We start from the raw sequence: 12850 nt of genomic DNA on the forward strand, positions 1-12850 counted from the left end.
TGGGGGACATCATACTATTTTTAGGAATCTGTGAGGGCCATCATACTGTATACAGCGAGTTGTGTAGTCATCATACTGTACATATGGACCTGTGAGAGCAATCATATGATATATGGAGAGCTGTGGGGACAGCATACTGTATATAGGGCACTGTGGGGGACATCATGCTGAATATAGGGAACTGTGGGGCTTCATACTGTATATATTGACCTATGGGGGCTTTGTGCTGCATATAGGAGACCTGTAAGGGACATGATATTGTATAAAGTAAGCTGTGGGGACTATCATTCTGACATAGGTGTCATCAACAGCATTGTGACTGTCATGGAGGCATTTTGACTGCTATGATCCATGGTGCTTAGTTCATGTGATATTATTGCTGGCAGGGGATTTAGTGGTTAGAATTTGGGGTATTGTGCCTTGAATAGACGGAATAAAAGCATAATGCTGCCACTTAGGGATAGTCATGACCAAAAGTGTTGACACACTTGAAATTGTTCCAGAAAATGAAGTACAGTTGTGCTCAAAAGTTTACATAGCCTACCAGAATTTTTGCTTTCTTGGCGTTTTTTCAGGGAATATAAGTGACAACACCAAAACTTTTTCTCCACTCATGGTTAGTGGTTGGGTGAAGCCATTTATTATCAAACTAATGTGTTTTCTCTTTTTAAATCATAATGACAACCCAAAACATCCAAATGACCCTGATCAAAAGTTTACATACCTCATTTCTTAATACCGTGTATTGCCCCCTCTAACATCAATGACAGCTTGAAGTCTTTTGTGGTAGTTGTGGATGAGGTTCTCTATTTTCTCAGATGGTAAAGCTGCCCATTCTTCTTGGCAAAAAGCCTCCAGTTCCTATAAACTCCTGGGCTGTCTAGCATGAACTGAGCACTTGAGATCTCCCCAGAGTGGCTCAATGATATTGAGGTCAGGAGACTGAGATGGCCACTCCAGAACCTTCACTTTGTTCTGCTGTAGCCAATGACAGGTCGACTTGTCCTTGTGTTTTGGATTGTTGTCATGTTGGAACGTCCAAGTATGTCCCATGTGCAGCTTCTGGACTGATGATTGCAAATTTGCCTCCAGTATTTGCTGATAACATGATGTATTCATCTTTTCTTCAACTTTGACCAAATTTTCTGTGCCTTTGTAGCTCACACATCCCAAAAACATCAGCAATCTACCTCTGTGCTTTACAGTAGGAATGGTGTTCCTTTCATCATAGGCCTTGTTGACCTCTCTCCAAATGTAATGTTTATGGTTGTGAACAAAAGTTCAATTTTGGTTTCATCACTCCAAATTACCTTGTTCCAAAAGTTTTGATGCTTGTCTCTGTGCTGTTCTGCGTATTGTAGGCGAGGTACTTTGTGGCATTTGCACAGTAATGGCTTTTTTCTGGCTATTCAACTATGCAGCCTATTTTTCTTCAAGTGCCTCCTTATTGTGCTTCTTGAAACAGCCACTCTGCTAGTTTTCAGAGAGTCCAGTATTTCAGCTGATGTTATTTGTGGGTTTTTCTTTGCATCCCGAACAATTTTCCTGGCAGTCATGGATTAAATTTTTGTTGGTCTACCTGACAGTGGTTTTGTTTTTACAAAGACCCTGATTTTCCATTTGTTAATCACAGTTTGAACGCTGCTGACTGGCATTATCAATTCCTTGGATATCTTTTTGTATCCCTTTCCTGTTTTATACTTTTCAACTACCTTTTCCCATAGATCCATTGACAATTCTTTTGCTTTACCCATGACTCACAATCCAGAAACATCAGTGGCTGGCTGAAAAATGCAAGAGTCTGTCTGCATCTCAGAAACTCACTCAGCTTTTACGCACACACACTGATCACAAGCAAACTGGTCACAGGTAAGGGTGTTACTGTTAGTAGCCATTTTAAACCCATTTGTGTCAACTTCTGTGCATGTTATCAGGTCAAAATCATCAGGGTATGTAAACTTTTGATCTTGGTTATTTGGATGTTTTGAGTTATTATGATTTAAAAAGAGAAAGCACAGTAGTTTAACAATAAATGGCTTCACCCAACAACTAACCATGAGTGGAGAGAAAGTTGTGGTGTTATCATTCATATTGTCTGAAAAAATGCCAAGAAAGCAAAAATCCTGCCTGGTATGTAAACCTTTGAGCACAGCTGTATCTCTCCCAGAAATGTTTTTCTTTTCCATGTTTTGTTATCCACATGTTTATTTCCTTTATGTGTATTGGAGCAACATAAAAAACAGTGAAAACAAGCACATTGGACATAATTTCACAGAAAACTGGGCCCAACAAAAATTGTTATTTTTGGTACCTTTCCTAAATTGTGGGTAAACAACTTTGTTTCAAGCATGTGATGCCCGTTCAAACTCACTTGTGGCAAGTAAGGCTAGTTTCACACTTGCACCGTTTTGCGCAGCGTTTCGAGCGCACATGAAACGCATGAAAAAAAAGCTTACAATCGCTTGTAAACGCTGCGTTTTTTTCGTCGGATCATCATGCGCATTATGACAAAAAACTCTGCGTTTGTATGCGTTTTTATGCATTTTTCCATGAGTTTGCATTTCTTATGCGCATGGTGTCACAATCCCAGGAGGAAAATCCTTGAAAAATTCTTGCAACAGACTCCACCAATTGGACAGCAGTGGGCTTGTGTTTTGGAAATTCTTTATATAGACCCAGTTTACAGCTGAATTCTTCACATTTGCATGGATTTTCTCTTGACAACATGGATCTGCGCTGGAAGAGTTTTCACTTCAACTTGGATCTGGACATTGTCATGGTCACGAGTGGCTGGTCACAGCGCCTCCAGCAGGGCGAATTTAGATGACACGCGTGACCCTGGATACACGCCTCCAGTTGGGCGAATTTAAATAATAACACGTGCAGCTGGATACGCCGCCTCCAACAGGCGAATTTCGGAAATACACGTAAGTCTGGAAACCCCGCCACCAGTAAGGCGAATTTAAACAATAAAAAGGGAAAACCTGTGTAACAATAACAATGGTGCCCCTGCGATAGGGAATGGAGACGAGGAGACCTCCTGCACTCCCCTGAGTCAGTGTCTCTACACTCCTAGCATTCCCTAGGTCGGTTCCGCACCGGGCGTCACTCAGGATACCTTCAAACCCTAGCTCGCCCTCCACCTAAACCCTCACTAGTGAAGTGGATGGTGCGGAAACTAATCCCACCACTGCACTAAACACACATAAGGAAAAGAGACAAAACAGGGGAACACCACTTAGCTTTGCTCTGTTGCTTATGCTCCCAGCAACAGAGCCCACCACCTGCGTGCATCTTTTCCTCTGACCGGGTCCAACACCATAGTGCAGCCTTGGAGCAAACAGAGTCCACCACCTACATGCAGCTGTCCAGAAAACAGAGTCCAGCATATGAGTCCAGCATCTTGAGTTCAGCTTTTCAGCAACCGAATCCAGCATCCTGAGTGCAGCTCTACACCATAGCTGCCACTCCACCAAGCCATGCAAGAACTCCTTGCTGACACCATAGCTGCAACTCCACCAAGCCATGCCAGCCCTCCTCGCAGACACCATAGCTGCCACTCCAGGACTCTCACTGAGCTGCCCGGGACTCTCTTTCAGCTCCATCCTTCACCCAGGCTTGCTAGTAACTGAGGACTAATCACCAACAGTGATTGACACACTTGACGCCCTCTTATAGAGCAATCACACCTGTTACATAATTGCGTGCACAAACTAAAGTAACCAAGTGCAATGACGCTCACCACCACCGGGGGGAAAATTTAGAACAAAAGACACCACCGTGCAATAATCCTAATGGCCACCGGGGGCAAAAACCAAACCTTGGCACACAGCCAAAGGAAAAAAAGGTTACTTTGTGCATTTATCTGTCAGATCCAACCTGGAGCATGACAGGACCCTCCCCTTAATGAGGGGCCTCTGGACCCTCAAGACCGCTCCTCATTAGGGAACCACCTTAAGTGGGAATGCCCAGATCCAGAGTTCACCCCAACCACTACCTGGCATTTCAGGTTAATGACAAACGCACCGCTGGTATAGGCAATGTATGTTCTGGAGGCACCACACATCTCCAAAGCGCCGACCTGGGGAACGAGTTATGTATGTGTATGTTCGGTATGAGCTGGTAAGACTCCGCCGCACACTTCCACAGAATGTTTTTTGGTGGCCACCCATACATGCTCATTCACACACAGGTCCGGACCTGAACGTTTATTGCCACACATTCGTTTGTCATAATTCGGTGAACTCATTCTGGGATCGACAACGGAGGCATCCCCCTGTGTCACCACACTCACACCCCTGCTATTCACCAAGGGAACAACACCCTTGAAACCCTTTACACCACAAGGTCTGCACCTCCCAGGGTTGGCTAATGGCGAGGGTAGAGATTTGCCCCTACTCCCCCGCAGCACACCTGCTGCTCACACCGGAGAGGGAGGGGCCCGGGATATGGAGGAAAAATACACACTCTGGTCGTCTTCCTCCACATGACAAGGAGGGGGTGGCTTCTTTGGTGGTATGAAAGATTTGGCGTGAGCCCCACGGATTATAACACCCGTCTTCTCACTACAGGGACGCACCCCTTCACCTCGGGGAACCCCAGACAGCACCATGGGGACCAACTCCACCCACCTGTCTGGGTACGTCCGCCTGTATGAACAAGTCCTGCTCCCCAGCAGCGACTCCAGGGGGCTTCTTTGCCAGCTGCTATTTGATTTTCCGGTTGAGACAGAGGGAAGGCCCCAGACCTTGATTACTGTTGCTGGAACTGCTTACACACCATGCAGCTCCTCACTCACTTCTGTGAGGCCCAGCAGCAAATGCTCACAGGTCTGAACATGGCCCGAGGCTCACCAGAAAAAATGTATGGTTGGTAATTCTGTCATGGTCACGTGCGGCTGGACACAGCGCCTCCAGCAGGGTGGATTTAGATGACACGCGTGACCGTGACAGACATCAGGATGGCTCAGGATTATGCAGTTGCTTGCCAACAACAAAGGGAGAGAGAGAGACAGTGAAAACGGCAGCGGTGGCGTTTGTGGTTACATCCGATTATTGAACTCCGGGAGACCTGTGGAGCGTAACACACCCTCTACAGCGAGCTCCAGGCAAACCCAGATAAATTTACTGATTACACACGGATGTCCCAACAAACCTTCAGGTATTTGCTTGGTCGTGTCCAAGATGCCATCCGGAGACAGGACACACAGCTCCGTCGTGCGATTCCTCCCGAGGAAAGGGTCCTGGTCATATCGCGGTACGTAGTATTGCAAAAACAATGCCTGCATAATTTTCTTTGTTCTCACATGGACTATTCCAAAGCTGGCAGAATTATTGTTCTGCCATGTAGTTAACCAAAGGCTGCAGTATTTTTTTATGACATGTAGTAAAGAAAAGGCTGCATATACTGTATTTTTGTATGCCTTTTTTTTTCTTGTGTTTAATTGTATTTTTGCTGTTGTAACACTCCATATACAAAAATATTAATTTTTGTTGTTTCTTGGTTTCACAGATTCCTGGCTCCTGGTGAGAGCCTCTCTTCACTGCACTTCCAGTACCATATTGGAATATCAACCTTGTCTGGAATAGTTGCAGACACCTGCCGGGCTTTGTGGGACATTCTCTGTCCCGAATTTATGCCCCTGCCCACCGTGGAAAAGTGGTTTGAAATTGCTGAAAGATTCTGGACAGTCTGCAATTTCCCTAACTGTTTGGGTGCAGTTGATGGGAAACACATCCGTATTATAAAACCAAAAAGAACAGGCTCTGAGTACTATAACTATAAAAAGTACTTTTCTACAGTACTCATGGCCATTTCGGATGCAGACTGTATGTTTGTTGCAGTGGACATTGGGGCATTTGGCCGTGGGAATGACTCCCAGGCTTTTAAGAACTTTGACATGGGCCGGAGGCTGTATGGCAACAAGTTCAATTTCCCCATGCCACGGCCTCTTCCCAACACCGAAGGTCCCCCACAGCCCTTTGTAATGGTTGGGGATGAGGCACTCCAGATGTGCCAAAACCTGCTCAAGCCCTACTCCAGACGGGACTTGGACCACACCAAAAAATTTTTTAATTACAGGCTGACCAGGGCCAGAAGAACTGTGGTGTGTGCCTTTGGTATACTTGTCTCCAGATGGCGCATTCTCAGCACAGCCATTAATCTGAAATCTGGTTAGAGAGCACCCGAACTTTGAACTTGATGATGCAGCTCCTAACCCATTGCCTGAATTTACTCAGCACTCTCTCAGGTCATCCGTTGAAGTTGGCCAAATGAGGGACCAATTTGCGGCCTACTTCAGCTCAGATGTGGGATGGGTGGAATGGCAAAATCAAATGGTGTAACAAAGTTTTCTTTTGTTTGTATGTTAATAAAAAACCTGTGTTGATACCTGTACCGGAGTGCACTCTGTCTTCTTACACTTCAATACAATAATCATCTGGCCCGGTGTACCAGTGAATTAATGATGCTGTGTTTTGTGCATCATGAATTTACTAGTACTCCTGACCAGGTGACTATACATACACACAAGTTGTATGATCTTTATCATCTCTACACTTTGAGTTCAATTTGCTGCAATGGTGGAGATAATACAAATAATTTTTGCGTCACCTGGCATGATGTTATCAATCGTGATTTGGGAATGCAGTTGCATCCCTCACTATTTATGGCAACTAATGCTGTGACTATAAATATTATTTGTAGTATCATCACTGTGGCTTCAGTTTGAACATACACAGTAGACTTAATAAAGTTTATACAACTAATACAATATCCAGGCCTGGTGTCATTCTGAAGTGACACACACCAATAGAGGATGTGGTTATTTACAAGGTATATCTAGAATCACCTTGCCTTGTATCACAAAAAGCTAAATGATAATGGTAAAAACACACCATAGTCATTTAAATTTTTATGATACCTGGCAAGGTAACAATAGATACACCTTGCACTCAACAACATCCTCTATTCAGTCTATGTAATATTAGCAGACTCAAGAGACTGGTGGGGAAAATACAAGTCATATAGTTTTGTGCTTTTGACTACACATATCTCCAAGCCTGACACAAGAAACATGTGTCAGTAATGGAGCTATGTGGTGGCAAAAACGCTTAGTGTACGGCGCAGTGTGTGTACGGCACAGTATGTGTAGACGGCGAAAGACACATTAATGAAACAGTATTTTGTTAAAGCAGAATTGCACATTTATTTTAAAAAAAATATTTTGAAGGACATTTGGGAGAAGAGTGGGATACTTTGTGGGTGTGGAGAGATGAGGAATGGCTGGAAGTTGAGGAAGGGGTTCTAGGTGAAGGGGCAACTAAAGTAGTGGGGGAAGGGAGCTCAGGGATGGAAACGGAGGCAGGTTGAGAAACATTAGAAGGAGAGGGGGACTGACAAACAAAGTTTTTTGCTTCTTGTTCTTCTTTGGGGCAGGAGTAACTTGCCTGGACCGACTACCACCGTGTCACCGCCTTACATTGCTTGACCGCCTGGAGATGGTGGACGTGTCTGTGATGAGAAAAAGAGGGAATTTGGGTCACCCCTCTGCTGCTCAGTGGTGGCGGTGGCCGTGCTCCTTGAAGGAGAATATGTGGTGTCGGTGCTCCTAGAAGGAGAAGTGCTCTTGGTGCTTCTTGTTGGAGAAGTGGTGGCGGTGCTCCTACGAGGAGAAGTGGTGGCGGTGCTCCTAGTAGGAGAAGTTGTGGCGGTGCTCCTAGGAGGCAAAGTGGTGGCGGTGCTCCTGTGATGAGGAGTGGTGGCGGTGCTCCTAGGAGGTGAAGTGGTGGCGGTGCTCCGATGATGAGGAGTGGTGGCAGTGCTCTTATGAGGCGAAGTGGTGGCGGTGCTCCTATGATGATGAGTGGTGGCGGTGCTCCTGGAATGATGGGGAGTGGTGGTGGTGCTCCCATGCTGATGCTGAGTGGTGGCGGTGCTCCTAGATGGAGATGTTGTGTCGGTGCTCTGACCAGGAGAATAGGTGGTGGTGGCCCAAGCTGGTTGTGCGGTGGTGGTGTGCGGTGGTGGTGTGCCAAGATGGTGGAACGGTGGTGGTAGTGGTGCTCCAGACAGGAGCAGTGCTTGCCATGCTGGTGGTGGGGGTGGAGTGTCCAGCAGCACTCGGCATTGGTGTGGTGTATTGTTGGGCGGCTTGGCCAGGAATGCAGGTGGCCGTGCAGTGGTATGCAGCAGAAGTCGGTACTGTGGTGAAGTGAGTCAGTGGTGGCACAGGTGGGAATGACACCACTGAGTGCTGCACATACTGGTTCTGCTGCATAGCCTGTAAGAAAGCAGTGTTGCAGGCCTGTAACACATTCAGCTGTTGCTCAGGACTAAGGTGTTCCGCCATGCCCTGTTCAATTTTACTAAAGAAATGGTGCGCTGGTCTGTTGAGGTCGGCCTCCAGCCAGTCAACGCGCTGGTCGACAGAGTGGAAGCTGTGTTCCATGTGGGTAAAACCGCGTTTCATGAGTGAAAAACCGCTTTCCATTCTGTCGGACAGCGACTTGAGGCTGGCATGAAAGGCCTCGCTCAAATGCATGAACTCGGGCAAGACAGGCCTGTCCGAGGCCCTCTGCCGCATAACCAGTGGGACAGGGAAACACCTGATGGACCAGCTTCCTGGTCAGCAGCTGTCCGTGTTGCTGACCTGCAAGTTGCTTCCTGGTTGTTGGATGGCTGTCGGATGGCTGGGACGGGTCCGAGGTCGATCGATGAAGGACCGCTCCAGGGACAGGGTGCAGGGTGCTGCTCCAGGTGCTGTGGAAAGAAAAGTAAAACATTATTATCATGCATTTACTAGAAGCATCAGCTGTGGAATAGAAAAGCACAGGTTATTAAAAAAAATATATAATAAAAAAATATATAATACTTACGCTCTAGAGGCAAGGATTGGTCTCAGGAAAGCCAACTCGCGATGATAGCAGTACTTTGTTCTTGCCCTTGCCACTGAACCACTGCGAACCTGTCCCTCAGCACGAACATCAGTGTTGAAGCGGTCCTTCATTGAGCGCCAAGGTGTGCAGACTTTGTTCACTGTAGAAAAAGCAAAGAAAAAATGTTATACAATGCACTGATGGCAACATCTGTATCATCACACACACCTGAGTTAACGTGGCAAACATTCAATGCGGCATCACAAAAGAATTTAATACACAATGTAGTCAGTGTTGATCCTGATGTCACTGGTGTGTTTACTGCAAGAATATATCTTGCAAGAAACACACCAGTATCAACAGCATCAAGAGTGAAAGCATGATCAATACAGCATTACAATATACAATGCATTCACTGTTGATCCTGATGACACTGGTGTGTTTACTGCAAGAATATATCTTGCAAGAAGCACACCAGTATCAACAGCATCAAGAGTGAAAGCATGATCAATACAGCATTACAATACACAATGCATTCACTGTCAATCCTGATGACACTGGTGTGTTTACTGCAAGAATATATCTATCAGGAAACACAACAGTATCCTCAGGAACAAGACTCAATGCAGCATCAAACAGCAGGGAAATACTTACTAAATGCCTTTTTTGAAGCTGCAGAGGCGCTGTCCCAGCCCTCCATCAACGCTGCGGCCACCTCATTCCAGAGCTGCCGGGTCACCACAATGTCTTTGAACTGCTGGTCACGGCTTTCCCGCAATGGGACACGTTCCTGGACAAGGCGTATCAGGTGCTCGTTGTCAAGATAGATGTCTTCATCCCGGTGTGGAACCTAGAAAAAAAAAATTATAATCTTGGAAATTGATGAGAATCACATAGAAAAAACAGGAAACAGAAAAGAAGAAAGATATAGAAGATGAAAAACAGGACAAAAAAAAGGAATAGAAAAAAAAATTTTTTAAAAGGGGACCTTCAAAGACATGATACTTACATGGCGTCTCCTCGCCGTGACTTGGCTAGGCTGCTCCTGCTGTTCCACCTCACTTGCCGATTCCGATGTTGAGGTCTGAAAAAGAACACAAATTATTACCCATTTGTAGAGGCAGCTATATTTACACAAAGGCAGCAAAATCCTCATCTCCCGGTCTGCTTGGGCCAGTTCTTCTTGGGATGGCGAATATTCGGATCCAGAAGACATGCTGGAATAAAAAAAAAGAAAAAACAGTAGTACATAATATATTTTAAAGGACAGGCACACATATATAGATTTTATAATACTCACATTTTAGCTGCTGAAGCTGTAATCCAAACTTGAGTCTTGTCTCTTGCTGGGTGGGTGTATTCTCTCTTGCAGGGCTTCTTATCTCTTGCAGACTGTTTGTAGAGTGTGGTCTGGCACTACAGACCCCTTCTTTTATGTACACTCCTCCAAAACAATGTTGCTTGTTTAGGGAGTGGATTAATCAAGTGTCTGGACATTGTTTACTCTGAAATCTCGCATGCTCACAAAGCGCTGACTTGCGCACTTCACAGCGCACGTCAGCAACCCCATAGACTCTAATGCAATTTTTTGATTTTTTTTTGTGCATTTTGTGCGCACACGTGCGCATGCGATTTTTTAACGATGTTGGGCGGAGCAAAAAATGCAACATGTAGTGTCCGGCGCGTCTGGTCACACACCTGGAAATTGTGCAGAGCACAAAAACACTGAGGCACGCATAGGGGACAAGTGCGCGTGCAACCAATAGCGCACGATGTACTGCGCGATAAAACGCTAGTGTGAAACCAGCCTAACAGGTGTGGAAATATGAAATTCACACCTAAAACAGAAAGAGAAGATAACTGTCTGAGGACTTGAGAGCGAAAATGATTGAAAAATATCAACAATGTCAAGGTTACCGGTCCATCTCCAGAGATATCCACAGCATGCAACATAATCAAGAAGTATACAACCTATGGCACTATAGCGAATCTCCATGGATGTAGATGGCAAAGAAGAATTGATGAAAGGTTTCAATGCAGGATAGTCCAGATGGTGGATAAGCAGCCCCAGTTAAGTTCTAAAGAAATTTTAGCTACCCTGCAGGTTAGGTATGCATCAGAGTCAGCGCAAACTATCCATTAACATTTGAATGAAATTAAACGTTACAGCAGGAAACACGGGAGGACCCCATTGCTGACACAGAGATATAAAAAAGCTAGACAACTGTTCTCCAAAATTTACAGGAGTAAGCCAAAATCATTCTGAGAAAGCATCTTGTGGACAGATGAGACTATGATAGAGCTTTTTGATAAAGCACATAATACTCCTGTTTAGCAAAAATGGAATGAGTTCTAAAGAGAAAATAACACCGTACCTACAGTTGAGTATGGTGGAGGTCTAAAAATGTTTTGAGTTTGTTTTGCTGCCTTCGACACTGGGTGCTTTGACTATGTTCATGGCACCATGAAATCTGAAGATTTTCAAAGGATTTTGAGTCGCAATGTAAAGCTCAGTGTCAGCAAGCTGGGTTGTGTCCTAGGTTATGGGTATTGCAGCAGAACAATGACCATAAACATACTTCAAAAAGCACACAGAAATGGATGCGAGCAAAGTGCTGAAGAGTTCTGAAGTAACCAGCAATAATTAGGATCTATATCCCATTGAACACCTATGGGTAGATCTAAAAATTTCTGTTGGGAGAAGGCTTCTTCAAATATGAGAGACCTGGAGCAGTTTGCAAAAGAAAAGTGGTCCAAAATTCAAGTTGAGAGGTTTAATAAACTTGTTGATGGTTATAGGAATCGATTGATTGCAGTTATTTATTCCAAAGGATGTGCAACCAAATATTAACTTGAAGATGCCAACAATTTTGTCAGGACCATTTTTTGGGTTTTCTGTGAAGTTGAAGTTATGTCCAGTTTGCCTTTTCTCTGTGTTTTTTTTTTGTGTTGCTCCAATACACACAAAGGCAATAAACATGTGTATAACAAAACATGTTAATAATTTTCTGGGAAAAATACTTAATTTTCTGGAACAATTTCAAGGATGCCAACTCTTTCGGCCATGACTGTATTTGACTGGCAAATAACATTGTGTTCAGAAAAGGGGTACTGTGGCTGCTTGGAGGTCATAGTGGCTACATGGGGGGCACAGTGGCTAATAAAGATACATGAAGGCTCTCATAATAGGGTGTTTTGTGCATGTAGGGCATTGTGACTAGTGTTGAGCGATAACATCCGATACCCTAAAATATCGGATCGGATGGTATCGGCCTGATACGAAAAAAGTATCGGGTATCGCCGATTCCGATACCGGAAGTCCCATTCAAGTCTGTGGGACTTCCGGTATCGGAATAAGAAAAACCCTTTTCTTCTCCTTGTACAGCCTCTCGGGGGGGGGTGTACGGACCTTCTGGGGGTCTGTGCCGACTGCCCGGGGGTCTGTGCCGACTGCTGGGGATCTGTGCCGGCCTGCCAGTGGTCTGTACCGACTGTCCGGGGGTCTGTACAGGCTGCGGGGGTCTGTACCGGCCTGCCGGGGGGCTGTGTCGGCCTGCCGGTGGTCTATACCGACTGTCCGGGGGTCTGTGTAGGCTGCGGGGGTCTGTGCAGGATCGTCCGATGGGACTACAAGTCCCATCGGGCGATGCCTGCTACCATGACGGTGATTGACACATTAGCCAATGATGGGACAGTAGTAGTCCCATCATCCGGCTAATGTGTTGAATGTACAAAAAAAAATAAAAAATACATACTACATACATACTACATGCTGCATACATACTACATACATGCTACATACATACTACATACATGCTACATATATACTACATGCATGCAACATGCATACTACATATATACTACATGCATGCACCATGCAACATGCATACTACATATATACTACATATATACTACATGCATGCAACATACATACTACATATACAGTATACCACATGCAGCAACATATATACTAC

Source organism: Dendrobates tinctorius, unplaced genomic scaffold, assembly GCF_039654945.1.
Source record: "Dendrobates tinctorius isolate UK_male_01 unplaced genomic scaffold, ASM3965494v1 ptg000021l, whole genome shotgun sequence".
Taxonomy (NCBI): domain Eukaryota; kingdom Metazoa; phylum Chordata; class Amphibia; order Anura; family Dendrobatidae; genus Dendrobates; species Dendrobates tinctorius.